The 25299-nt window shown below is 42.4% G+C and overlaps 2 long non-coding RNA genes across 3 annotated transcripts; one reads left to right on the top strand and one right to left on the bottom strand.

The window, feature by feature from the left end:
* Positions 1–1535: 1535 nt before the first annotated feature.
* LOC106956830 (uncharacterized) lies at positions 1536–23986 on the top strand. 2 transcript variants are annotated; one of them, XR_001426831.1, is made up of 3 exons: positions 1536–1960; positions 23535–23813; positions 23895–23986. It is a non-coding gene; the product is annotated as an uncharacterized LOC106956830 (long non-coding RNA). The 2 variants fall into 2 exon arrangements; XR_001426830.1 differs by having other exon boundaries at positions 23535–23986.
* LOC106956831 (uncharacterized) lies at positions 10797–15549 on the bottom strand. Its single transcript, XR_001426832.1, has 2 exons — positions 14842–15549; positions 10797–14630 (listed from the first exon to the last, which is right to left on the bottom strand). It is a non-coding gene; the product is annotated as an uncharacterized LOC106956831 (long non-coding RNA).
* Positions 23987–25299: the final 1313 nt, after the last annotated feature.

The following is a 25299-nucleotide window of genomic DNA, read 5'->3' on the forward strand; positions in this document are numbered from 1 at the left end:
GTCCTCAGTTGAGGTCAAGGCCATACAAAGACAAAAGTAAATGGAGCGGCGAATCATAGCCTATTTTTCTTCTAACTGACGCTGATGCGACGTTACCCAACAGGCACCGGGGGAGACAGAGGGTGAAAGGAGGGGAAGCAACTTAAGGAAAACTGAAGGGAATTATGTTGTGGATGTTTTAGCATTTGACTACTCGTCCCTGCTAAAATGCAGGAGTGGTGAATGCAAATGGCTATCTCTGACTCCCACTCATAGTTGCCTAATTGGCACTTAACAGCAGCCCCTCATGGCCTCCTGGCTGGCTCGTCTTTTTACTTGGCATCGGAAGCAACAGCAGCGCCACATCAAACATCACTCAGAGGGCAGCTTTCGCCTGGCCCCTCGGCTCCCTTAACTACCCCCCTCCACCTCCACCCTGCTTCTATTCCCTTCCCTTCCAGCTATATGGTGGAAGGAAGGAGTTTGCACCCCAGGCACCCCCAAGCGCTCATTATCTCTGTTCCAAGTCGGCCTGTCGCTCTGAAATCCACCCCTCTTCCACTCTCCAACAACTCATCACCCACCTCCACATTCTCCCCTCTTCCCCACGGAGGAGCAACATGAGGAAGATGTCAGGATATTGAAGATGTTCTGCCACTAGGCTTTGAGCCAAAAGAGGCAGCATGTATGCCAGGCATATGGCCACATTTTCAAAATCTTATCTTCCTTTAATCAGGCCCATCAATCAAGAGCAAATTTATTTTTCTTTTGTGGAGCAAAGAGCAGACGTTTGGCAAAAAAAAAAAAAAGCGCTTGCTTTTACCTTCTCACAGGACAAAGGTTAGGACGATGCTGTACAGAAGGCAATTTTAGCCTCTGGATTTGTGTAAATGTTCTGTTCAAACACATCGGGGCATGCGGATGTCATATTACGCCAAATGAGCAAAAATGAGGCAAAGCACAGACACTTAAGGTTCCTCTGTTGCAGGAGGCAGAAAGCAGCTGAGGCCAGGTGGGACGTGTGTTTCTGCAAACATCAGGCAACGTTTTCCATGCAAATTAGCTTGTTCTAAAAAAAACCCCCAAAGAAACAAGCAGAGAGAAACGAGTACAATTAATGCTAATGTTCGCTTCCTTAAAGTACCAATAAAGCTGTCATGATTCAGGTTTTGGGTGAGGTGAGGTAAGACGCAGGCATGCCCAGGATGATGAAAATAATTAATTTTAATGAAATGTCCAAAACAGAGACGGCACAGGGAACAGATTGACGACATAACACACGACGAGGATCCGACACAGACAAAGACAACAGGTGGGGTTAAATACACAGGGAAGGTAATCAGGGAACGGGATACAGCTGGGAGCAATCAACAGGGAAGATAGATTCACAGGGGAAACTGGACTAACAGAAAAACCTAAAAAGCTACACAGAAAACACAGATCCTAACAAAAGCTAAAAACAAACCAATTAATTTCTGATGTTTCAACTTGAAATGGAACCAATAAAGTGAACTTTACAACAAAACGACGCTATGAAGTTTGAACCCTTGCGGCGTCAGCTAGCCATATTAGCATCCCACTTGAGGGAACGCTGAGTTGGAATAGAAATGGGCCGGTTCAGTGAGCAGAAGGGAGAAGAGGTCCCATTCGTCTTGTCCTGTTTAAATACACTGGTTAACTCCTGCCAACAGGGAAGCCATTCAGCAAAAGGCCAAGGGCATCTGTCATGTGTTCAGCACACGGACGCCGTCCCCCTTCCTTCTTCCTCTTTTCCCCCGCTCTTCTGCCACCACTTCCCCACTCTGTTCATCTCAGTGCCGTCCCTCCTGCCTTTCCCCGCAGTTCGCCTCGCTCGCAGTGCCTCTCCTCCTCCTGATGAAAGGAGTGAATATGCAGGGAGCTGACATGATTAGCAGCCTCATATCCCCATGATGGATGGCGCCTGCTCCATTATTAATATAGTAAAAGCACCAACTGCCAGGTAAGAGCAATGTCAGCATCCACAATATAACGCTGTGTGCCCAGGGATAATGGTGAGCACTTATTTTTTTTTTATTTTTTATCTATGATATGCATGAGAAGGAGGAAGTTACACTGGGAGCGCACAGAGTTCCAGTTTGGCTAATTCCAGCTGATGAGGCTGGAACAGGTCGCATCAGAACCAATTAGCTTGATGATGTTAAAAACAATCAGAATTATGCTGGATTATTTTACAACTTCAGGCTGATAAAATAAAACAGAAAAGAGAAATGGGTTTTTGATATACAGTTTTAGCTGTTGGCTCTTTGCCAAAGTATTCCCAGAAAAAATATTTAACAGGTAAAAATATAAAAGGTGTTTCATGCATTTCTATGTAGCCTACCCGAGTTAGCTTTTAAAGTTGCTCATTTTGTTGAGGTACTTTCAATTAGCACACCTTTATTTCATGTCTTCCTATTATAGGACATGATACAAAGGCAAATTCTCTTTGCCCTCTCTCAAGATCTTCAGAAATTAGGAATGAATACAAGAAGACTTAAACCTCTCTCTAAATTTAATCGTCTTCTGTACAGTGGTGGTATGTCTACAGGGGAATGATTTTAAGAGAAGTACAAATGCCAAAGCGTCATCTCCGAGGTCACCAAATCTCCATGACAATCTCTAGGCAACATCTACAGGTAAGTTGAGAGCCAAAACAAGAAAGAAAAAAACAAAAAGACAATCACAAATGTAACCTAATTTGGGCTGAAATGAGGTTGGAGGTTTATGGGTATGGATATGTGGAAACCTCTTGATGTACACTACTACACTACTAAGTATGGAGTAGGATGTGTGATGCTGAGATTTCCTGGAAACCTTATTAGGAGATTTGATGATGTGCAGCATCATCAAATCTTTGGAATACCAGAATATTTTAAGTGAAACTATGATTTATCTGGCAGAAAACTCAAACTGGCTCATCTTTAGGGTTCTTCATGCTTTCTTCAATCGGTTCTCTACAAAAAGCAAACTTCTGCTTCATCTTCTTCAAGGCCTTTATCTTCTTGGACTCCTTGCACACTAATAAAACACACTTCCAATGAGCAGAGGGGATGAGCTGGGGGTTCATTTTGGTTCATATATTTCTTCAACTTTTCATGAAACCGCTTGGATATAATAAGGAAAACAAGTCTTGAAAAACTTGCCTCATCCCCATTAAATGCACTTTTCTTCACATAAAATTGTTTACTTGAATGCACTTTATTTGACTTTGCATTCCCTTTTTGCTTCCTCTGAACACACGGCAGCCTTTGGAGCGACAGCTGGCCCCAAACCCCAGATGATCCCTCACAGGTACGGAGGTCAAAAGTTGACGAGAACCTGGTCGCTCTTTGATCTCCCACCCGAAACCGGTAGAGTTTGCTCTTTTTTCCACCACAGGTATGTCACAACTTCAAAGGTCTTCACAGAACGAGTTTCAGAGGAAAGCATCACCGTATCCTGGTCTCTCTGTCTCTCTTTGTGTCTCTTTGTGTTGGCTGGTTCACAGTTGTTGCTGTCGCACTTTGTTTTGCTTAAATGAAATGATTGAGTCCTGGCTCTGTGACGGCGTTTCAAGGTAAAGCCGCCTCACATCATTACCGCTGACATTAGCAGGTGACAGTGGCAGCCGCCGAGCCGCCGCCGCCTCTCGGTTCAAAGCTTCTCTGCAGCGTAAACAGATGAAACAAAATAAAATCAGACAGGCAAAAAAAAAGAAAAGAAAGTGAAGAGTTGGCTGAGTAAATCATCAATTTATAATCTCTACCTTTCACTTGCACGAAGAACTAAATTTTATCCTGATAATCAAACCTGTTTATTTTAAAAGTCAAGCACTTCAGATCACAAATAGTATTCTACATTTGTTCTTGTCCCCCTAAACGTGGCTTTAAACCTCTGAACGCAGAGATCAATAGTGTATAAAAAAACATGTAGGGTTGCATTTCCTTGGTGCGTCTCCAATCTCCCAAGTGCAGAGGCCATGCAGTCAGATACTGTAAATTCCCTTAAGATTATCGATTTAGGTTGCAGGTTGCAGAATCGGGAGCCTCGTCGACAGCAGAGCCAGCTGACCCCGGGGCAGGGCGCTGGAGCAGAGCTGCTGCTGCAGAGAAGGACCGTGAAGAAGTGCTTTAAATAGTTACATTCATGGCTGAAATGTGTTGTGGTAATTCGATCTGCAGCAGAGCAACAACACAAAGGACGGAGAGGCGGGTGCAGCCATGTGATAGTCATATGACGTTAAGGTTGATCTCAAGCATAGGCCCTTTGGGTTTTTTTTTTTTTTCACAGAATACAGGCAGTCTTTTGTGTGATACAAAGAACATGATGTAAAATGTTCTCAAAAACAATGACTGCACTGGGTTGTTTGATTGGAACTGGATCCAGGTTGATAAAACACGCAGGCGGAGATGATTTTGACTGATCCAACAACATGGTACAAAACCCCGAAAACACTCCTTGTTCTGCGAGTGGGGCATCTATTTGTTTGGCAGGAAAGCGCTCCCCATTAGCGTTTAAATTGTTGTTGGAAATAGAGGCCGTCCACATTAACAGCCTCGTCCTTTAGCACATAATGCTCCCGCCACCAGCGTGCCTTGTCATTACGGCCATTTCTGCTCCATTATTTCAACACCAAATCACCAAATCCGCCCGCCCCTCCTTTGCAAATTCGCACCCCTCCTGCTCGCCTCTGTGCAGCGGAGCTTGCACTTCAAACTGCTCTGAAATGAGCTTGCTTTGCCAGGCCGGCAGCTAGCCAGACCAATCATCCATCTGCAATAATAGAAATCTTCTGGCTGATGATAGACTGAGGCAATCACTGGGCAGTCTGAGTGGGCTCTTCACTCTGGCCTCTCCAACCCTGCTGTTGGTTGATAGTGGAGAAAGGGCCAGAGGGATGTTGGCATAGGTATTTAGTTGGTATGTTTGCTGTCTGGATGGATAAAGATTGAGGGGATAGAAAATCTAAACAACAAACCCAATAATGAGGGTATCTGTCATTTAAATTGGAGTCATACATTGTGCTGGATTTTTATGGTTCAGACGATCCTAGAACCTTTTCTGTGTTGAGTTTCCCAGTTTTGCATGTCTATTTACTACTTACTTTGCATAAATGATAAATACAAACTGTAGCATAAAAAGCAAAAATAATAGAAGATAATTTAATACATGTACTTCCCTGTAAATTACTGTTTCCTTTCAAATTAAATTTCAAATTAAGCTAAAAAGCAAGTTAAAGTGAACTAGACATCCCTAAAAAGACACCTGAAAGTTCCAGAACATTCCAGAGAACAATTATACAGAACAGCAATGTAATGGTGCTTTCACAACAAATGAGTTATCCGCGTCAAAATTGCGTTTGACGCTTCAAGTTCGATGTGGGTGCCGGTCAAGTTTTAACACAGCTCAGATGTCTGAAGTACACTTTGCTCTGAAAAGTAAAATGTAGGACATAAGTCTGTAAGTTAAAAAAAATATTAAAAGGTTACAAGTACACAGTCTGGAAATTGTGTAGATGACTGGAATAGCTGCAATTTTACCTGACATTTATGATCTAGATGAGTTAACACGAATTACAGTTCAGTCATCTAAAGAACCCGGTAAGTTCTAGTAAAGTGGCCTTCATATTCCAAGAACGTAACTTGTAAGTTGTAGGAAAGCAAGAGATACAGTTGCAGCAATGAGTCCAGCTGTAGGCCTCATTCAACCCAGCATGGAATGGAACGGCTGTAAGAGAAGGCAGCTTTTCAACCTTGAGCCGTTTCTTTCAGTCGCCAATATCTGGAGCGCATGCTGCCATCCATACAGATCACGACTTTTACATGTGGATGAATTTATGTAAATCTGCCATAATGGTTTGAAACACAGCTGGGAAATAGAGGGTGTTATATTCAATGCTTTCAAGTAGGTAGCAACCCTCCCACAATGAAATAGAAAAGCAACACTCTGCAGAGGCACAAGTAAAAAAAAAAGTAATTTTTTCAGAGGAAAAGGACAAAAAGCTTAAGTTTGGTCCTGTCTGTGCCAGAACTGCTGCCGTAGCAACCTACTGTATTCCTGAAATCAAGAAGCTCTTCCACACTTTGGTCTTCTCCAGCCTGTATAACACTTAGCATCAGGATTCAAAAACATTTAAACGCTGCAGGATATCCAAAACAGATCCTGATGAGATGCCCACATTAATCTCATTCTCCAGACTGCTGAATACAAGATCTACGTCCTCACCTTTAAATGAATCAATGGCTGTGCTATCAGAGCTACACCACAGCAGAAGTCCCATACTTTTCAAACATCAACTATCTACTTGATTGCTTCTTCTCTACCAAATGCTAATCTTAACAGACTTCTGTTCCAGCTATATCTCTGGGAACATTCTCTTTTCAGATCCTCCTCCTTGATTTTGCAAAGTATTGATATGTTATTAGAACTTTCTGAGTGATTCTCCTGGTTTAGGCATATTTCGAACATGCAGGTGTTCCATCTCGGCACACCTCATGCAACTACTGAAGCCTTTAGCACTTAAAATGAAGTTGTCTTCCCTTCCAAAACCGCATCTTGCATAAAGCGCAGATTTGATCAATATCTTGATAGAAGTACTGCATTGATTTTCAGCGACCTGAGCAAGTGAACCAGACACCGGCAGTGTTTCTACCCTGGCATAAAGTCACATTTCATCACTTCTAATCTGCCCTTACAAGTGTTTACTCATGACTGCCTGACTGGTGTGCTGCACAGCCGGATAGTCATTGTGGCGTTGTGGCTTCTTCCTCTCTTTCATCCCCTCATTATTTCTCCTGCAACCTCGCACCGCATCCCGGCACTCTCCACATGCCCCGAGCACCTCCATCGCTCCGTCATCCCACGCGTCCCCCCAGCTCTCTACATCTCCTTTTCAACCCCCCCAACCCCGTTCCGTCCCTCCATCCCTCCTTCCACCTCTTCATCGTGTTCATCTGCATGGAGAGCGTCTCATTCTGCCCCGGCTAATTGGCTGTAATTAGAGTCATTCAGCAGGGGTTAATCAAGGATGACTTACGCAGATTATGACTGGTGAGGGGGGGATGTTAGGGAACAGGCAGCCTATGTGCCAGGCTCACATCTCTCCACCCAACATGGCCTGAGGGCTTGGCATTGATATGTGTTTAAAGCTGCGCTGCAACATGGCACTTTTAGATATGTGCTTCTGAAAAACGCCCAGTCACCACTGAAGCTGAAAGGAACATTATTTCTAAAAGGGATTTCTGCTGTCAAAATGATATCTTATGGTGTCTCTGATTCACAGACAGTCAAGCAGCTGAAAGGCAGTAAATCATTTCATTACTAACTAAACAGTGTGGAACACCAGGGAAAAGCATTAGTAATATGTTCAGCTGACACCTGCTGGGATAACATTTTAATTACTTAAAAATGTTATGTGTCTAAACACTGCCTATAGGCTTTATTATTAAGAAACCCAATTTAAATGTTTCATGCATAGTCTCTTCAATTCACAGCTATTCAAAAGCCATTTTCTTGTACAAAGTATTTTTCTCCATGTTTTTTGTAAAAACAGCTGAGTTTTTACAAATTATGCAAAGGCATAATCTGGCCAGTGATTGTACCTTTGCATAATCACTGGTCAGATTATGCAAAGGCCAACAGATTCAATAAAGACCTAAAACAAGACAACACAAAGTAGTCTAGAAGATCTCAAGAATCAACACATCAGGTCCAGATGGAAATTAATTTAAGAACAGATTGAAATCCATTTCAAATCTATAGGACTCAGAAAACTATTATTCATGAACAGATAAAACATGGAACAGCGGCAAACAGTTTCAGAAATTGGTGGTCTATCTAAATTAATCTGAGATCTCGTTAACAACTGTTCCAACAAATCTAGAACAATATACCACAAGCCCTTTTCCCAAGCCTCACCCACTTTGGTTAAGGTCAAAGTGCATGATTCAACAAAAAACAAAACAGTGAACCTTAAGAAGTTGGCGTCACATTGTATCTGGTGTAAAAGTAACCTGGTTGCAGTAAAATTATGTTACAGGCATAATTTAATGGCTCAGAATCTGAACTGTAATTATTAGAACCATAAATTCTGATGTCCGGCCATCAGTTTGTGACTTTAAGCACAAAGGTACTTGGGTTATCCAGCCATTTTCTCCCCAATGGCTTAGAAATCTATAGGAAGATTTTGAATTGACCTAGTCAAAGTACACACTTTAATCTCATAAACGGAACATGCCTAAAACTCTCCAAATTGAAACAAATCTGCAAAGAAGAGATTTTTTTCCCAGTAACATCAAAGAGTCCTTATCATCCCAAACACTGGATGCTAAGTGTTGCTAGCATCCAGGTTTAATGTCGTTTGAAGGCTCAATATAGAAAATTAAGCCTTCAAAATGAACAGTGAATTTTTTTTTCCTGGTTTTTGTTCCAGTAACTGGAGCTACTCTGGTTCAGACTCTTTAGTCCAATCCCTTACTTCAACAAATTACAGCATTTTAGTTTTGCAAAAATGTTTTCACTGGAAAGCTGTTAAATCAAGCCCCGACACGTCTCTGGGTGGCCTTCCTTCCACTTCATAGGTGCTTAATATGCACAATAAAGTATCATACTTTTTTATAGCCTTTGTATTTAATACAAGGTTGACTGATAATTATTCAGAAAGAGCAAACTGCGGTGAAACCCCCCCTGGGACTGGAGACATTAGGACCGGGGCTCACACACTGGGATACTGGACAGAGAGTAATGACCCAACTCCTGCTGGTAATGGCTTCTCTTTCGGGGTGTGAGTTCGTGTGGTTGGTGGCTTACATGCAAGCTCCCACCAAGTCTATTTGATGCGACTAGTCCATTAGATTTTCAATGGGCTCCTACACCATAATCCTGAATACACTCAGTTTTTTTTTCCTCCTACTGATTCCTCATTGGAGCTAACCCACAGTACAGATTGCTTCTGTCACTGCTGAAGCAGACAAATTCCCCTTCATATCCTCCGCATATGGAATGAGATCGTCTCGTTATGGCCCTGTTACATTCCCCCATGGCAACATTAGCGAGTGGTTGTAAAAAAAAAAAGACTATAAGGATCCCGATCCAACTGGACTGAAGAGTCTCTGAGAAGCCAAGCAGGGGAAGTTGTAGAACAAATTAAGTGAGACCTCATGCACAGCTCTGTGACTACACCTCTTGAATACATGCATGTGCCAAATGTACACACGCCTGGAAGAAATGGAGCCACCCTTATCCACTGTAGCCAATCAATAAGCACTTGACAGCTGCTGTAATACAATATAGAAAGATCCTCCAGCCAGTTAGTTTCATTTTCCTTTGCTTAATTTAAACAGCAGTTTGACAGCTTTGGTGTAAAGATAAGGTTGATGCTTTCTGAAATGTCTCGTCTGCAAAGTGTGTCTACAAACCCTCATTAAGGAAAGTTCTAAAAATGAATACTAACAAAGATCTGAAGATCTTCAGACATGATTAGGGAACAGGCTACACTTCATAGACACTATGCTACATTTTAGATCCATTCAGATGCAGAATTTTGGTTTCATTGTGGAAAAAAAATGGCAGGATTTAACTTTGTGTGTTTGGACACTAGCATGACTAAAACCAGATCTTTACACATCATCAAAGGCCCTCATGTTCATGGTGATAGCAAAATGCTTAACTGGTTGTTTGCTTGCAACCATCAGCAATTTTGAACTTGCTTTTGCCAAAATTGGCATCTCAAACAACAAATAAACACTATATGAGATTGGAATTTTATTTCATCTACGCTCTGAATAGCTGTTACCAGTTCTGCCACAATCTGGATCTACTATGAATAATATCTGACCCTCAAATAGCCAGGATCACACAGGTTACAAGTTACGTCCGCCAACTTCATCCGTGACCTGTGTCACAGTGCCAATTATGCTAATTGGCAACTGTGACAATTAGCAATTAGCAATTAGCATAACTGTTAGAAAGGCGTGGTGACGCACTATGTAATGTGATCACATATTCTCTTTTCATTATCATTTATGGAAAAGAATACTTATGACCCGCATAACTTTAAAACTGATTTGCAACTTAATTGTGTTATTGTATGTTAGTGTTTTTAATTAAAAATGTCCTTGACTTTGGAGTTCTATGGGTGCAGTTTGAAAGGGCAGAAGCAGAAATGCTTAGTCAAAAGGCCTGACCTGATGTGACCTTACATGATATTAAGAACTTGTAAGCAGAGATAGGTAGACAGAATCCAAAAATTGTACTCAAATAAAAGTAGCACTACTTCAATATATTTTATGGTCAAATAAAACTAAAAAGTAGCCACCCAGGAAATTACTCAAGTAAGAGTAAAAAAGTATTTGGTAAAAAGTCTACTGAAGTGCTCAAATTACCAGTCATTTAATATGTAAAAATTACATAATCAGATGGACTAAAATATAAAGTTAAGTAGACAATTTTGGGGACCAAAATGGCAATAATTTATGTAAGTAACAAAAAATATTTACATCCAAAAAATGTTTCCAAATCAATTTCTTTCAATATAAAACTTATGGAACTAACCAAAACTGCAGGTATGCGTTTGTGCCTGGTGAATTTTTGGATAAAACATGTTTGTTTTTCAGTGGGTGTAGAATCCAGAAATTTTACACAAGAACACGATTCTTCATGATAAAATTACTCAAAAGTAAAAAGTACAGCGTTTTTATATTGAATTTGGATTTGTTTGCACCAAAGTAGCTTAGCGGGATTTACCCCCCAAAAATACTTAATTGTTGCTAAATTCCACATTTAGGGATCTACTATTTCTTAATCACAAGAGACATAGTGGAAAATTATTTATTGATATACATTCCACACACTGATTGAAGGAAGTGTCAGAATATATCAAGGTACACCTGTGTGTCTGAAGAAAAACACGCAGAAAGCCTGAAAATGAAAAGAATCTTTAATTGTTTTTTCACTTCTTCCTTCCTTCTGTCTTCAGAGGCAGATGAGGATCCGGTGCTAATGTTCCTCTTCCATCATCACTCCTCTCCAGCTGCAGAACGCTGATTGGAGCTGGAAACAACTCATGATTGCTCTCTCTTCTAAGGAGCAAAAAATAGAGAAGCAGAGAAGGAAAAAGAAAAAAACAGAAAGACAGAGGGAAAATCCGTGTTTAATTCATTCTGCCTATCTCTCCCTACCCATCTTCTAGTGTTTTGCGAGAAGGAAATTGGAAACGCCCGGCGAATATGTCGGGAAGACATCCCAGACTGAATCAAGGCGCCATTACTCTGACAGGGCGAAGCACAGTGGGGCTGAAAAATCTTTGGCCTGCTCTCTCTCGCTCAATGATTGTCTCATCAGCGGGAGTAATTTGGGTTTCTGGTTATCGCGTCATTTCTGATGCCGGCGAAGGGGGAGAAACGGGCCGCGACGTAATTACTTCCCTCTGCAGACAGATGAGGAATTGGGGAGTAATTAATAACTGGCTGGTATCGAAGTGGAGTAGAGGCTACCTTCCTCTTCAGAAAGAGACTTCACTTGCCGTGAGAAAGGAGTGGGAGCGCACTCCAGCAGCAAGGCTGATGGATCAGCAACAGGCTTTTTAAAAGAGGGTGAGGGAGGGAGAAATGAGACGGCAAGGTGAGAGGAGAAAAATGCAGCAGAGAAAGAGGAGTGATGGGAGAGAAGAAGAAGATGGGGATGAAGTGGATGGATGGCGAGCAGACAGATTGGCCTTAGCTCAGGAGGCTTGAAGAAAAGAAATGAGAGAAGGTATTGGTGAGCAGGTGAGGAGGAAAGAGACGCTAGACTGCAGGAGGAGATGCATTTCTCAAAAGTAGAAAGACACCGCTTTCGATAGGCTGCTAACGGGCCTTTCTCACTCAATAAGATTCACTCTCTGGGTGAATCAAGACGATTCCAAAAGGATACTGTTCTTCTTTTGTTTTTGACCGTTTTCATTTCCTCACGCTCATCTCAATGATCTCTGGCTGTTCGGCTCCCCATCTCTGGTGTGCATAGATTAGCTGGAGAAGCTCTCTGGCAACCAGACTCACACAGCTGCCAGGGATCGCTATCTTATCGTCTTCGTCTCGGCCTTGACAACACATTAGAAAGCACTTTGCTGCTAAACATCTCTGTCTCTCCCCTTATCCACATTGACCTTCCTGTACAAAAACAGCCAGTCATTTCTAATAACGAGTACTCTACTCCATGCTGCACGTCCATTTTATTTTGTGCCACTTCTTCACTCCTGTATCCCTTTTCTGTTTAATAAGATCCTGGAGGCGTCGTGTCTGGTGCAGGATTCCAGGATTTGGTACAAGACGATCGGCGCTGTCAAAATACAATCTGGAAGCTTAGGTGAAGTCAACAAGATGAGAGGTGGTGTGTTTACCTGTCTGTCTGAGACGTGACTCACAGACAAATAGAAAAACCATGCACACACACATACCAAGTGATAATTATCTACCAGGCAAGAGCACAAGCAAAAACCGATTGCTATCCTGAAGTCGGGTGTGATAAAGACAGCATAGTGGACATGCATACCCATTTAGAACATCTCAGAACACACACACACACCTACACACACAGATGGTAATCGTCCACAACAGCCATTCAAACAGAAGCTGATAAAAATCTACAGTGAGCAAACACCGATGTAAAAATGACTCTTCCTGGTGAGAACCAGTGATGAATGTGGTGTTTGGACTCCATAGCTGCGCTCCAACATTCAGAGACGATTCATCAAGGCTTTTTGGGAGCCGCTGCTGATAAAGCAGGAGGAAGAAGGAGGAACTGAACAGTAGAGACAGAAAAGGTAAATGAGTTTGAGAGCAGAAATAAAGATCACATTGTTACAGGTCTGCACCAATCAATCAAACCCTCCGTCTCAGAGAGGGTTTATTAACAATTCAGGAAGCAGACTGCCCCCATTCTGACCATTAGCTGACTGCTGATTCCAGTCTGTCTGTGTGTATTTGTCCTGGCTCTTTAATTGTGCTGCACACATTACTATGGTAGGCGAGCATTCTGCCTTCTGTTAGACAAAGTCTGATCCTTTACTTTGAATATGTGACTTCCTTTAAAGTAAAGATTTAGATGTTTTCATCATCTTGTGGTGACAAAGGCCTGGCTTTAGATTTTCTACAAACCACACACATCAAGCAACATTTATGTAGAGATTGAAGATCTGGGTGCTGGAGTTTTTGGGGATTTTGCCCCTCAGGGTGAAAAGTTTTGACGTTAGTGCACAAAATCATCTTCCATCCAGAATAAACTTTCTTATTATAAAAACAACCCTTCTGCCCACTTCACAGATACAGTAATGTTAATGTTTCAGCAGGTGTGTTCACACCAGTCAGTTCAGTCTGTTTTAACCCAACTCCAGCTCATTTGCTCCAGTTTGCTTTTCTAGCTCTGAATGCTCAATTGAGCTCTATTGCAGACCAAAACAACACCTGGTCCTCCTACAAACTTCGGTCTTCGCTCGGTCGAACTGAACTCTGGTGTGGTTCATATGTGAATGCCAAGCAGACCAGAGATTCCTCCACAAGCAGGAAGTGGACTGGTGCTGCGCAACATTCTCTATGGCCTTCTGCCTCATCTTATTGTTGAAGAGTGTTCTTTGGTACATTTGACAAAGGCAAAAGAGAAATCCTACAATCATCTGATGAAAGCTTCCCTCAGTGTCTTCTTCAGAGGGTTACATATTGTTTTAACAAATGTTGCAATTTTGGTTTAAAATCAAACCAAGCCCTCTGCTTCAAAAAATCCATCCTGCATTTACCAAGTCCTCTTCAGGGACTCTATGGTGTTGCCAGAGATCCTTGGTTCTCCTAGCTAGTTTCAGGAAACCTCTAATGGGTGGTGTACAAAACACATTGACTTAATAATCCTATATAACTGAGTTTGAGTGCACTGCAACTAATGGGGGGACTTGCTGTTCCATCGCAATGTGAACTCAGAGAAGGGATCAGAATCAATGCTTGTTGACTCTTCATTCTCCTGCGATGTTCCTGCATGCTTTTCCAGTGTTACATTCCAAGATGAACCTGGGGTGTGTTTTGTGTCTGGTTTCTCTGAAGTGACAAGTACTGTATCTGCCCAACAATGTGGATCAAACCATCAGATCGAGCATTTGATCTCTTTTAAGACGCTTAAGTTGACTGGTGAAATTGCTGTTTTAGACCAAGCGCCAGCTTTCTTTCTGGCCTGCTGGTTGTGCATCCATGCAGCCAGTGTTTGTGTGCTGCCAAATCTCCTGTGGGTACCGATGATGACGCCAGCTGGGGTTGCTACGCGATCGGCAGCGATGCAGCTGCAGACTGCGAAAGTAAGCAGGGGCCGTGCCGAGAACACGCACCCGACACGGTGAGCATCTGTAAGAAGAGGGTCTGTCTGTGTTTGTTTCCCTGCCTCCCCTCCTTGTTTCCTCTGCCTGTTGACAACACCTGTGGAAGGCAGCTGGCAGCTTGGCAGGGTGCTTTTTAACGTCGCCTGTTGGAGGCAAAGGGAAGGCTGCGTGATCCCGCCGAGGCCTTTGGGGGATGTTTCGCTCCATGACAACAGTCAGAGGCTCCTGATGCAACTACCCACATGGGATATGGAGGCGGGGCGGTGGAGGAGCTGGGGGAAGGTGTTTGTGCTCGTGTTTGTCTAGTTTGCTGTGGCTGTTCAAAAAGAAGACAACGTGTGTAGAAATATGGGAGAAATTAGATAGAAAATAAAGAATTCTTAAAAAGATAAGAAGAACAAAGCATTTAAAAAAGTTAAGACAAAATGGGAATTACAGGGTTTAGCTTCAGAGAGTTGCTTTATGCTCAAGAGCTATGGAAAAGTTTTGTTTGATTTAGAATTTCTTCTTGAAGAATTTTCACTCACCTTCTTTGCTTTATCTTCCATGAATTAGAGCTATAAGGTTAGGGCAATAGAGAGCAAAAATTTCCTCTTTACACATCTCCTTTGAAAGGGAAACTAATCTCTTTGTGATGGTAGAGACAGACACTTTCAGTTCAAAAATAGCGAGAGACTAAAAACCAGAAGAGCTAATTACAGGTAAGCAGATGCAGCTGTGGAAGGGAGCAGGTAGAGACAAATGAGGAAATGACTAACAGCTGGAATGGGGACCAGAATGGAAGCTGAGGAGAAGTGAAAAACAAACAGAAAAAAAAAAAAAACAATGAAAGGGGGCAGAGGGATACCTGAACATTAACAGGGATAAATATTAATATTAATCTAGTGGAGCAAATCCAAAACACAAAGAATGAGATTACTGAACTAACACAAGGAATAAACTAAAATGACATGACGTAAGAAAACAAACAATAAAAAATGATCAAAAAGAGAAAATAAACAAAAAATCTAAGCACCAAAGGATTATATTATGTTCACTCTCACTTCAGTAGTCAGGAGCATAATAAATTGCATATCTGATGTTTGAAAAGTGCAATTTAATTGCGTAATTTGAGACATTTTAAGTGGGAATGAATGTAGAGGAATTCAATTCTTTTTTAAATAAAAAGATTATTTTGTCAGTATATCTATGAAAAAGCACTGATTTTATATATGGGTATTAGAATAAAGGGGTAAACCTGTTATAAATTCACTACACCTTTTCTGTTCCATTGTTAAACATTGTTTGACGTCCACTTCACTATTATTCACAAGTGTCAGCATGTCATATAAAATCTTAACATATTTCACCAAATTGTTTTCCAACATGACAAAAGTGGAGCGGAAAACTTTTGCAAGGCCCCTTTAAATCATGTAGAAACAACATGGCCATCATAAATACAAATAACCCATCCCGTCTTACCACATCACTCACATTTTTGTGAGTCAGCGCAAAGCTTCAATGTCTAAATCAAAAGCTTGGGCTTGTTTTCGTGTTTCATATGCAGCTTGAGGAAAAGGCCAGGATAATGTAGGCACCAGAGGAGACTTGTGATGGTATTAGGACTGGTGCGCTGGGTCAGGCTGAAGCCCCCCAGCCTCACACTTATAACTTGCACAGATATGCATGTCATAGCAAATATCTCTACAAGCAGATAATTAAAGTTATACTTAGAAAACTCCAGGAACAATCATTGTTACTCTTATCTCACCATCTTGCTGAGAGATTGCTCACTCCCCTCTCTCATTCCTGACACAACAAATCCCCGCCGGTCGGAAATCCAATCCCGTCTCCATGTGAGCGGGGAGGGACCGTGACGGATGGCTTGTAAGCGCCCCACCATGTTTCATCGAGCCTTCTTCTCTCTTTGTCAGGCCCGAAGACGGAAGACTTCCATGCAGCGCCTCACCTTAGGGACGCTGCGATCTTCAATAATTCAGTGGCTGTTGCTCCAGTCCTGTGGAGAGTGCTCATCAGTGACCGATGAACATCCCTCTTGGGTTCCGGCCAGGAAAGCATGTTTTTCACCCTCCTGCAGACTAAAATGGATCGTAAATTTAATTTCTAATTAATATTTTAGCCAGTAAGTTGATATTTCTTTTTTTTTTTGTTCGACCTTAAAGCTACATATCATGTGCACTCTAACATCTCTGTCATCTTGTTCTTTTTGTCACTTTTGGCTATGTTCGGTGCGCTTTAAATTCTGTCACAGAAAAATGTTCCCTTTCTTCTGGCAGCAACAAACCATCTCTACTTCAAATTCAACAATAAATACAAATTATTTAGATGTCTCAACTCCTTGACGAGGTCCAGAAAAAGAGCCTAAATAGACACCCTTGATAAGAAGGAAATTAAGATGTTCAGGAACCAATCAGGAAGCCACAGAGATTTAAGAACTGAAAACTGCTGGGACATCCTAGTTATTGTCCACGGCGAGGTAAGCTGTGGACAAAGTGGATCAATATTTGTGGGAAAACCTCCAGGCCAGGGGAAGGTAAGCATCAAGGCAGCCTGGTAGAGACCAGACAACTAAAGTTGACCAGTTGGGCCTCACTAGTGTGTTTGATGTCCTCCGGGGGTTTTCAAACAGAGTTGGACGTTAATGTGCAGATAAAACCATTAACTGGGGTCCACCCTGGAAAAATAAAATCAGTGTTTTGTTTGGCTCACTTCCTTCTGATTCAACCTTTCAATTCTACTTGATTGACATGGTGGTCAGGCAGATTTTTGAACCAGAATGTTCACTTTACATAAAACTTTTGTTCTAAAGCAAATGGGAATTAAGGGTTGGGTTATATATACGCATATGAATGTATGTGGGTTGTATTTTACTACTCTGTTGGGTGATGTTTAATTTTTAGGTTAATTCTCAGAGGTAATTTCTGTCTCTGCTATGGCCTTCTGGGAATAAAGGTCTCTTACTCGAAAAGTTGTAATGCTATTTCCTTAACAAGGCCAGCATCCAGGAAGACATTCATAGGTGAAATGTCAGCTTGCCTGCATCATGCCTCATGGGTAAAAAAAGAGGGAGGGGTGGAGCAAAAGGAGAGCATTGCTAGTGCGGTTTTATTTGATGTGCATCGCTTCTCACTTGAAACTCAAAAGGAAGAGGAAAAAAGTTGGATTACGATCATAAATGCAGTTTGAATGACGCACTGCCGAGTCTGAGCAGCTGAACCGTCAAAAAGCAGCTCTGTTTTGTCCATAACCGGCTGAATAAAAGGGTTGCAACCCATGTAAAGCATTTGAAGCGAACAATGTGCCAACAACTGCACATTCATGATAACCACTGCTTTGTTCTGGCTCAGCTGCCGATCTCCCTCTGTAGATAGGAGACGCATAAAGCATACACAACACATCCACACATGTGCCAGGGCCTCTGTTCTCCTCGGTTCGGCAGTGTTTTCTCAGCAGAGAGCCGGAGAAACAGCGTGGTCTAAATAGCTCATTAACATTTGATGACTGGCTCCTTCGGCTGTAGATCTTGAAAGCAAATGGGAGCCAGGCTCCTTATGGCTATTGATTCAGCAACACCCCTCCTCCTGAATATCCCGAGAAGGCCTGCTAGGGACACCAAATAATTCATGCCAACATCCCAGTGTTTGTTAATGACTGAGTGGTATAATGAGTGTCCCACACCATTTTAAAACCACATTTGTAACAACATCTTTAGCGGCTGTGAAACAACATTGATACAGTTGAGCTGGGAGTAAAAACACCCAAAAGGGAATTTAGTAAGCAATAATGTGAACATTACAATTGTTTATTGCTGTAGGTCCCAATAATTGAAAAATTGCGACGTCCGTTCAAAAATTACACAGATTTTGATCAGCCTATAAACTTGAATTGTTTACTTTTTTGACTTTCTGGATACAGATTCAGCAGAATATCCAGGAGTAGATATGTGTGAAACGTATTGATAGTCATAAAACTAATATTTTGTTGTGTTGTTGACTCACGGATAAATTTGAAGAGCCAGATGTGGGTTGAGATGTGAAGCTGTACTATGAGCTTTGGACACGGAGTCTAAGTCTAATAAGTCTGTCATGTGTTCACCTACTGCATCTGATTAAGGGGTTCCACAAGCACTTTACCTGCCAGCATCTTGCACCCAGTAGTTTCAGAGGCATCTTTGCCCAGCAAGAGAAATCCAATCAGTGGTTAGAGAGGGCTGGATCCTGAAGGTACATATACCTTTGGTCTATCCCAGGTGGGCATGAAGGAGGGCACACCCTGGCAGGTCTCTGCTGCCAGCCCATCACAGGACAACACCTAGACACATGAGACAAGCAATCCCACACACACAGAGTACATATTTCTGTTTCACAAAGACTGTGAAACAGAAATATATACTTAAACCCTAACCCTAACCCTGAATCTAACCAATGCCACCACATGCATAACTCTAGACATAACCTAAACCTGAAATCAGCAGTTCTTATGGAAGAAATGGGAGAGCCCATTAAAAGAAGTAGGTCCTCACAATGTAGTATTTGTTGGTAAAATGGGCCCTACAAAATAATAAATGCTAGACACACATACACACCTAGGCAGAACTTAGAGAGACCAAGAAACCTTCCATGCCTCTGCTTTCTTTTGGACTGTAGGAGAAATCTGAATTTCCCTGAGAGTCATGCAGGATCAAGGAATACGTTTCAGTTTAGGATCTTCTTCTGAAATGAAACTGTGCTAACAACTCTACACTGACATTTTGTTATTCAAGATAATAGTTAAAGGTTTGCAGTGGGGTAGATGGACCGTTCAGCCCTCTGACCTCCACCAGCAGGCAAAGTGGGTGAAGTGTTTTGCCCAAGGACACAATGGCAAGGTGACTGAGACAGATGGAGTGAGTTTTCGTTTACAGGATGAACCCCAAGCTAAACTAAAATACAATCATTACTGTTACAAGGTGACTTCAAAGGACAATTGGTCGAGCTGGATTTGATTTCCAGATTACAGAGTAAAATGGGCTGGATGGAAATGAATGCTGGTTTCTGAACAAATCATCACATGAAACATGACAAAATAGGGGTGTGAATACCTTTACGGGGCATCTATTTGTGCCTGCGGTAAATGTTGGACCACCCACTTCTCGATGTTTATTTAATCAGAGTGCTACATGTTAATGCAGCCTTCAATACAAGTCAGATATGGCCCAGAAACAATCATGCGATACATTGCCCTCGTCCGCCGGGCTTCACGAGCTTCTGTTACACACCAATCTATAAGTACTTAGCTGCTAAGGAAATTAGCCGCTCCAGCGGCTGGAGAATGGAGAAATCATTGTGAGGCCTGATATGCTTCTGTGCGCCTCTGTAATTGTATTTCTAACAAATGTGCTCTCAAAGTAGAGAGGCTCCAGACCTCTTTCCTCCTTCACCAGCATCTCCGCCCGTTAACATGCACGCACAAGCTAGCTGGGCAGCAGGACCACGCCGGTGCACCGCAGCCAACCTCATTACGGTGTGATTATGCGAAATCAGCAGAGGGGAGCAAGAGAATCAAAGCTCACTGCTGGAGATGAGTGAGTTGTACTGTAAGTGTCCCAGCCCTGAAAGATTGGTTGGGGGGAAAGATTAAAGGAACCTGCTCCCACGGATCAAATTCTCCCGGTTTGGTTCCCCTTTTTGGGTGTCAGAGTGAGTTTGAGTGATGAGGCTGATGTTGAGGTCTTGAGAGATGCAACTTTGGGTGAGCTCAGAAAATGAAGTAGATCCTCACAGTGATGGGCATAAAGAATTCTGGGACCCTTGCAGACATGAGTGGGTTGAGACACAGTCATTAATATATTCAAGGACAGCTGCAGCGGAGGAGTGGGAGTAAAATCAATGCCGAGGCTTTACCTCGACTCATCCTTACTTTTTTGTTCATTCTGAAAAGAAGATTCTGCAGACCTCGATGGGGAGGGAAATTATTTAACGAAAATGGCAGATTCTCACCTAAACAAGAGCGCAGAAAAGCACATTAGAGCCGCGGCAGATAACAAGGCCCACACTGAGGACGGCCTGAAGGACAGAGAGGCGGAAATGAAAGCGAGTAAGAAGCTGGTCGCGCTTGGCTTGGTTTGCATGTCGCCGCCCTATCTCTCCACAGCACTGACCTCTCCACGCCTTATCAGTGCTTCGCCCCTTCCCCCGGCGCTGTGCGGAACGTGATGCAGGGCGACATGAAGCCAGACGTAGGTTGAGACGTGAAGCGGCACTATCAGCTTCGGACACGGAGACTGCTGGCCTGCAGACATCCACCGGCTCAAGGTGTGATTTAGAAGTGTGGGGAGCTATTTACCTCCAGGGTGTGTGAACATATGTTCATATGGAACACACACTGAACCACACTTCAGTATACCGTTATGAGGTTGGCTTTAATTGAACCTATATTGCAGTTAAAGGGCTCATTTATATGGATTTCTTTAGCCTACAGCGACTGGCTGGAACCATGCAAACACACACACACTCACACACAAGGGCAACAATACTTATTGAAGCTGATGGGAGCCTTATCCCCTAAATCCGAATTTACATATATCACTTCCGTTTGGTGTTTTATGAAAAGCATTAGCCCCCTCACCTCTCATGCAAATAAGATTCAGCGCTGAGCTCAGTGACTGGCGGTGGCCAACAGGACTGAAAGGCTGAGATCTGCAGGAAATAAGAATGTGGGATTTTTAAGTAGCTTACAAGCTCCTGATTGTTTTTCTGATTTAATCTTATTTTTTGTTTTTAAACCATAATGGACATGTTTGGAAAACTAAAGCCTTGATTCTCATTTGCTAACATTCTACTCTCGGTTTTAAAGTTGCCAATGAAAGCAAAGTAGTTGTAACACAGTGGGGATCATTGGTGGGACAGCTATTAATATAAAAAAAAAACAACAACAAAAAAAAAAGCATTTGAAAATAAACCAAACTAAAGCATTTGTACTTTTGCAACCATATAACCTATAACACACTCAGCCATGAAGAATGCAGTGAATCTTGAGTTTCCATGGCAGTTTGTGGGATCAGTTGGAAGAACTCTCTGAAGGTTAGAAAAATCTGAGGTCCCATGAAGGGCAGTGGTGGATATAAACAAGATCTTAAGTTAGCCTTTGCGATCATCGGGCATCACTGTGTCCACAACAGCCGACTGAGAGTGAGCGCCTCTCATTTCAAACAGCTGCAAAGAGTTTCATAGCTGATGTCAGTGTCCATGGTTGGTTGGCTGATTGATTGGCTGATTGGTTAGTTGGCTGGTTGGTTGGCTGACTGGTAGGTTAGTTGGCTGGTTGGTTGGCTGACTGGTTGGTTGGTTGGCTGATTGGATCTAGCCATCAATTTGTGACCTTTGGCTCAAGCACAGTTGAGTTTTGCGACAGAGCAATGATCCAAAGCATGCCTGTGAATGGCTCAAAGGTTATAGGAGTGGTCAAGTCAAAGTCCAGTCATAAATCAAAGTAAGAAGTAAGGACCTTAACTTGACCTTTCCTATATAAATGACTCCAGTGTAGCTGAATGAAGCCATTCTGGAAGGAAGAGTAGCAGTTGATGCCCACATGGATGACACAACCAGCTATTGGTTTAAGGGGAGAAGTTCTTTTTGTTTGGTTTGTATTTTATCTCCAAACACATAAAATCATCAAATGGAACTTTGTAATGATTAAAGCTATGTTTTGAATAAATATCCACCCAATCTCAACAAGAAGGTTATAGAAACAATCAGACTCCTGATGCAGACAGTGAGATTCCTCTGTGATGCAGAGAAACAGCCAGAAACGGGTCAAAGCCCGACTGGTTGGCTTGGTCTGTAAATGACAAACCCCCACAGAGGCTGACAGCAGCTCGCAGCAGTTCATCACCTCATGTCCGCCCACAGCGTGATGCCTCACACTTGTGATGTCATGAGACGTTGGAGAGGAAAGGCAGAAGGCTAGGATTTCTTTCACACGGATGTTCCTGCTGATCTTGAGCACATCTGAAGAAATAAAAGAGCCACTGTAGGGGACAGAAACTGAAAGAAACTTTGCTGAAATAGTACATCTTTGGGATTTGCTACGGTCGTGTGAAACTTTCCTTAGCATCATGTCATTCTGAGCTTGAATTATTTATTTTGTTTTGTATGTTTGAAAAGTGAAATTGACCCCACTAGTAGACTATAAATCTCTGAGGTTTAAATTAGGAAAATATCCTTCAAAATGCTGAGTAATGATGTTCCAGTCGACTGATGAGAAAACACCTCTTTGTAATTTTAAAGTTTTTAGGCTTTTTAAAGTTCTATATGCCCAAATAAGTGAAAATCTTTACTAAACACTGGACTTTGATAACTTTGTTTTTTTTTTTCTGTAATGCATTTTCTTTGAATGCTGTTGGTGCTATTCTGAGTATCACATTATTGCTTTGACTACACTGTTATTGGTCACAAAAAATAATACATTTTAATTGTTACTTTTAATCTCTTTCCCTCTGTCAATATAGATTAAATATAGTGGCAATTGAATATTATATTTTGCAGGACAGTGGACTGAAGTATGGATCTTATTTGTATTTATAGTTTAGTATTCATAAGTTTTCTGTGGAGTGTGACTCCCAGTTATTTCTTGAATATTCACCTATCTTTTTCATGGAGTATATCCAAAATATTACCCAAACCCTAAAATACAGCTTGGAAAGGTGAAAAACTTAAACACTAGAATTGATTGGCCGCTTTGCTGAAGTTTGCAAAGCGGCCAATCCAGGAACACCAAGTTATTTTCCTTGGTGCTGATTGGCTGAACCCTGAGGAGCTGATGTAGATCTTACCTTCTGCTAAAACAGTTTACGCTGTAGGTATACATGGGTATTTAGGTGCATTTAGTGCTTAAACTATTAAAATAGACAGTTTTAAGAGTTTTTAAATAGGGTCTTAAGTATTTGTGGATTTTTACTAACAGTTGTGGTCCCTAACTGTTGGGGTTCTGGGGTTGTTCTTCCATTCTTTGTCCACTGGAGGGGGATGCGAGGCGTTTCTCATGGAGGGTGTGTCTATGCTGATGCTGCACGCACCTGCAGCATATTCCTCATCAGTGGAGGGGTATATCAGCAGGGAGCTGTCGGTACTTTGACGCCAGATTGTTGATCAGTAATGGTACTTCCGGCCTCTGTGAGTTCTCTTGTGTAGAATTATTGAGAATCCTCAGTGATTGTCTTTTCTCTTGAGCATTTCTTCAGATTTCCCCTGTGCTGAAGGAGACGTTCTCCTGGAGATCTCAAGCTACCAGTCCACCGGTTCTTCAGGTCGCTCTCCACGCCGTAGAGGGCTCCATTGGTGCCAGGGCACCGTTTTCCAAAGTCATCAGATCCGATTCTTCCAAGTCCTCCAGCCGGCACCTGCACCTGTCCCAGCCCCTCCGAAAACCCGACCTACCTGTCCGCCCTCCTCCGCCACCAACTCAGTCCGCTGATCCTGGTGCCTCTTATTCCCCCCTTCAAGATCTGAATCCACTCCAAGTAAGATCAAACATCTCCATTAAATACTTCAAATTCCCACTGAACTTGAACTCACCATTGTTTTGTTTGTCCGCACACCAGGATCCCTGAGACCCAGCCAGGCAGTTCTCCGCTCCTGAACCTATTTTCAATGTCTGTTCTTTTTTTTTTTTCAATAAATCTAAGAAACCCTTTTTTCTGCACCTCAGAGTGTTTTCTGCATGTGGGTTCGAAAATTCCATGAAATCATGACACTAACCCCCACCAAACCGATGGTCCACCACAAAAACAATCAAAACTTTGGCAAACTCCACTGTTCTAACAGGTCTTCACCCAACAAACACAAGCAGTCCCACCTGCTCTACTGACCTGCTTTCCTCACTCACCAGATGATGTTCCCCCGCCTCATTCTCTCTTCTTCTTCTCCAAAGACACATGCACGCACACGTACACACAGATGATGGGGTGAAGTGCAGAAAGGTCTTGTGGGTGCTCATCACGCACACTTGACAGAAGCAGCGCTCTTGGCAAAGGAGGAGCTACAAGATATATGAAGATGGCCACTTGGAGCCCACCACACATAATCGCGCACACACACACACACACACACACACACTCTGCTCATCAGCCCCCTGCCCTACAACCAGCTCTCGAGATTCTCGTGGTGACATATATGGAACGCATGCAGACTGAAGCCTGTTAAATATTCATGTGTCGTCTGCATGCCTGTAAATGCATGGCAGACTGTGTGTGTGTGTGTGTGAGATCATACCTTTGAAGACGAGCGGCAGTTTGGCTTGTGTTGGCTGCATGTCGGTACATGATTGTGAACCTACTGTTCAGCAAAGAGGATCTATTGTAGCTGTCAAACCGCCCCAACACTTCTTAACTCCACAGCAGGTGTTATGTGACAATATAGTGATGAAGTGCTGGGTCAACTGGAGGTAACTTGCATTCTCATGAAATTCATTCTTATTGAAATTCTTTGTAACTGTGCATTGGGATGACATATTTTTTGCCCCCCTCTTTTATATCTAATAAGAGCCAGGTGGCAACGTCGTCTGGTTGCAAAAGAAGCTCATGAGCCTTAGACTCCTCAATCAGAAGAACATATCAGCTTGTCGATGTCAATACACAGTTATCCTTGTAGGATCAAGTACATCTTCAGGGGACATTGGGAAAGAGGTGGGGTAACCCTGGACAGGTCACCAGTCCTTCACAGGGCCACAACAACAATGCACAAACAATCATACCTAATGGCAGCCATTAGGTTGGGAACCTGATTGTTCTCCTGGACATTGGGAAGAAGCTGGAGCACCTGGAAAGAACCCACACATGCAAACTCCATGCAGACCTCCCCCTCCGCCCCCCATCTGTGATTCAAACCAAGGATCTTGATACAACCTAAAACTTAATAATGCTTGAGTATATATACAAAGAAGATAAATCCAGGACATGGTTTAAATACAACACTTTTCTTCAAAAGACAATCTGCAGCTTTGCAATA

This window comes from Poecilia latipinna, unplaced genomic scaffold, assembly GCF_001443285.1.
Source record: "Poecilia latipinna isolate Pla-1442-1.1 unplaced genomic scaffold, P_latipinna-1.0 Scaffold847, whole genome shotgun sequence".
Taxonomy (NCBI): Eukaryota; Metazoa; Chordata; class Actinopteri; order Cyprinodontiformes; family Poeciliidae; genus Poecilia; species Poecilia latipinna.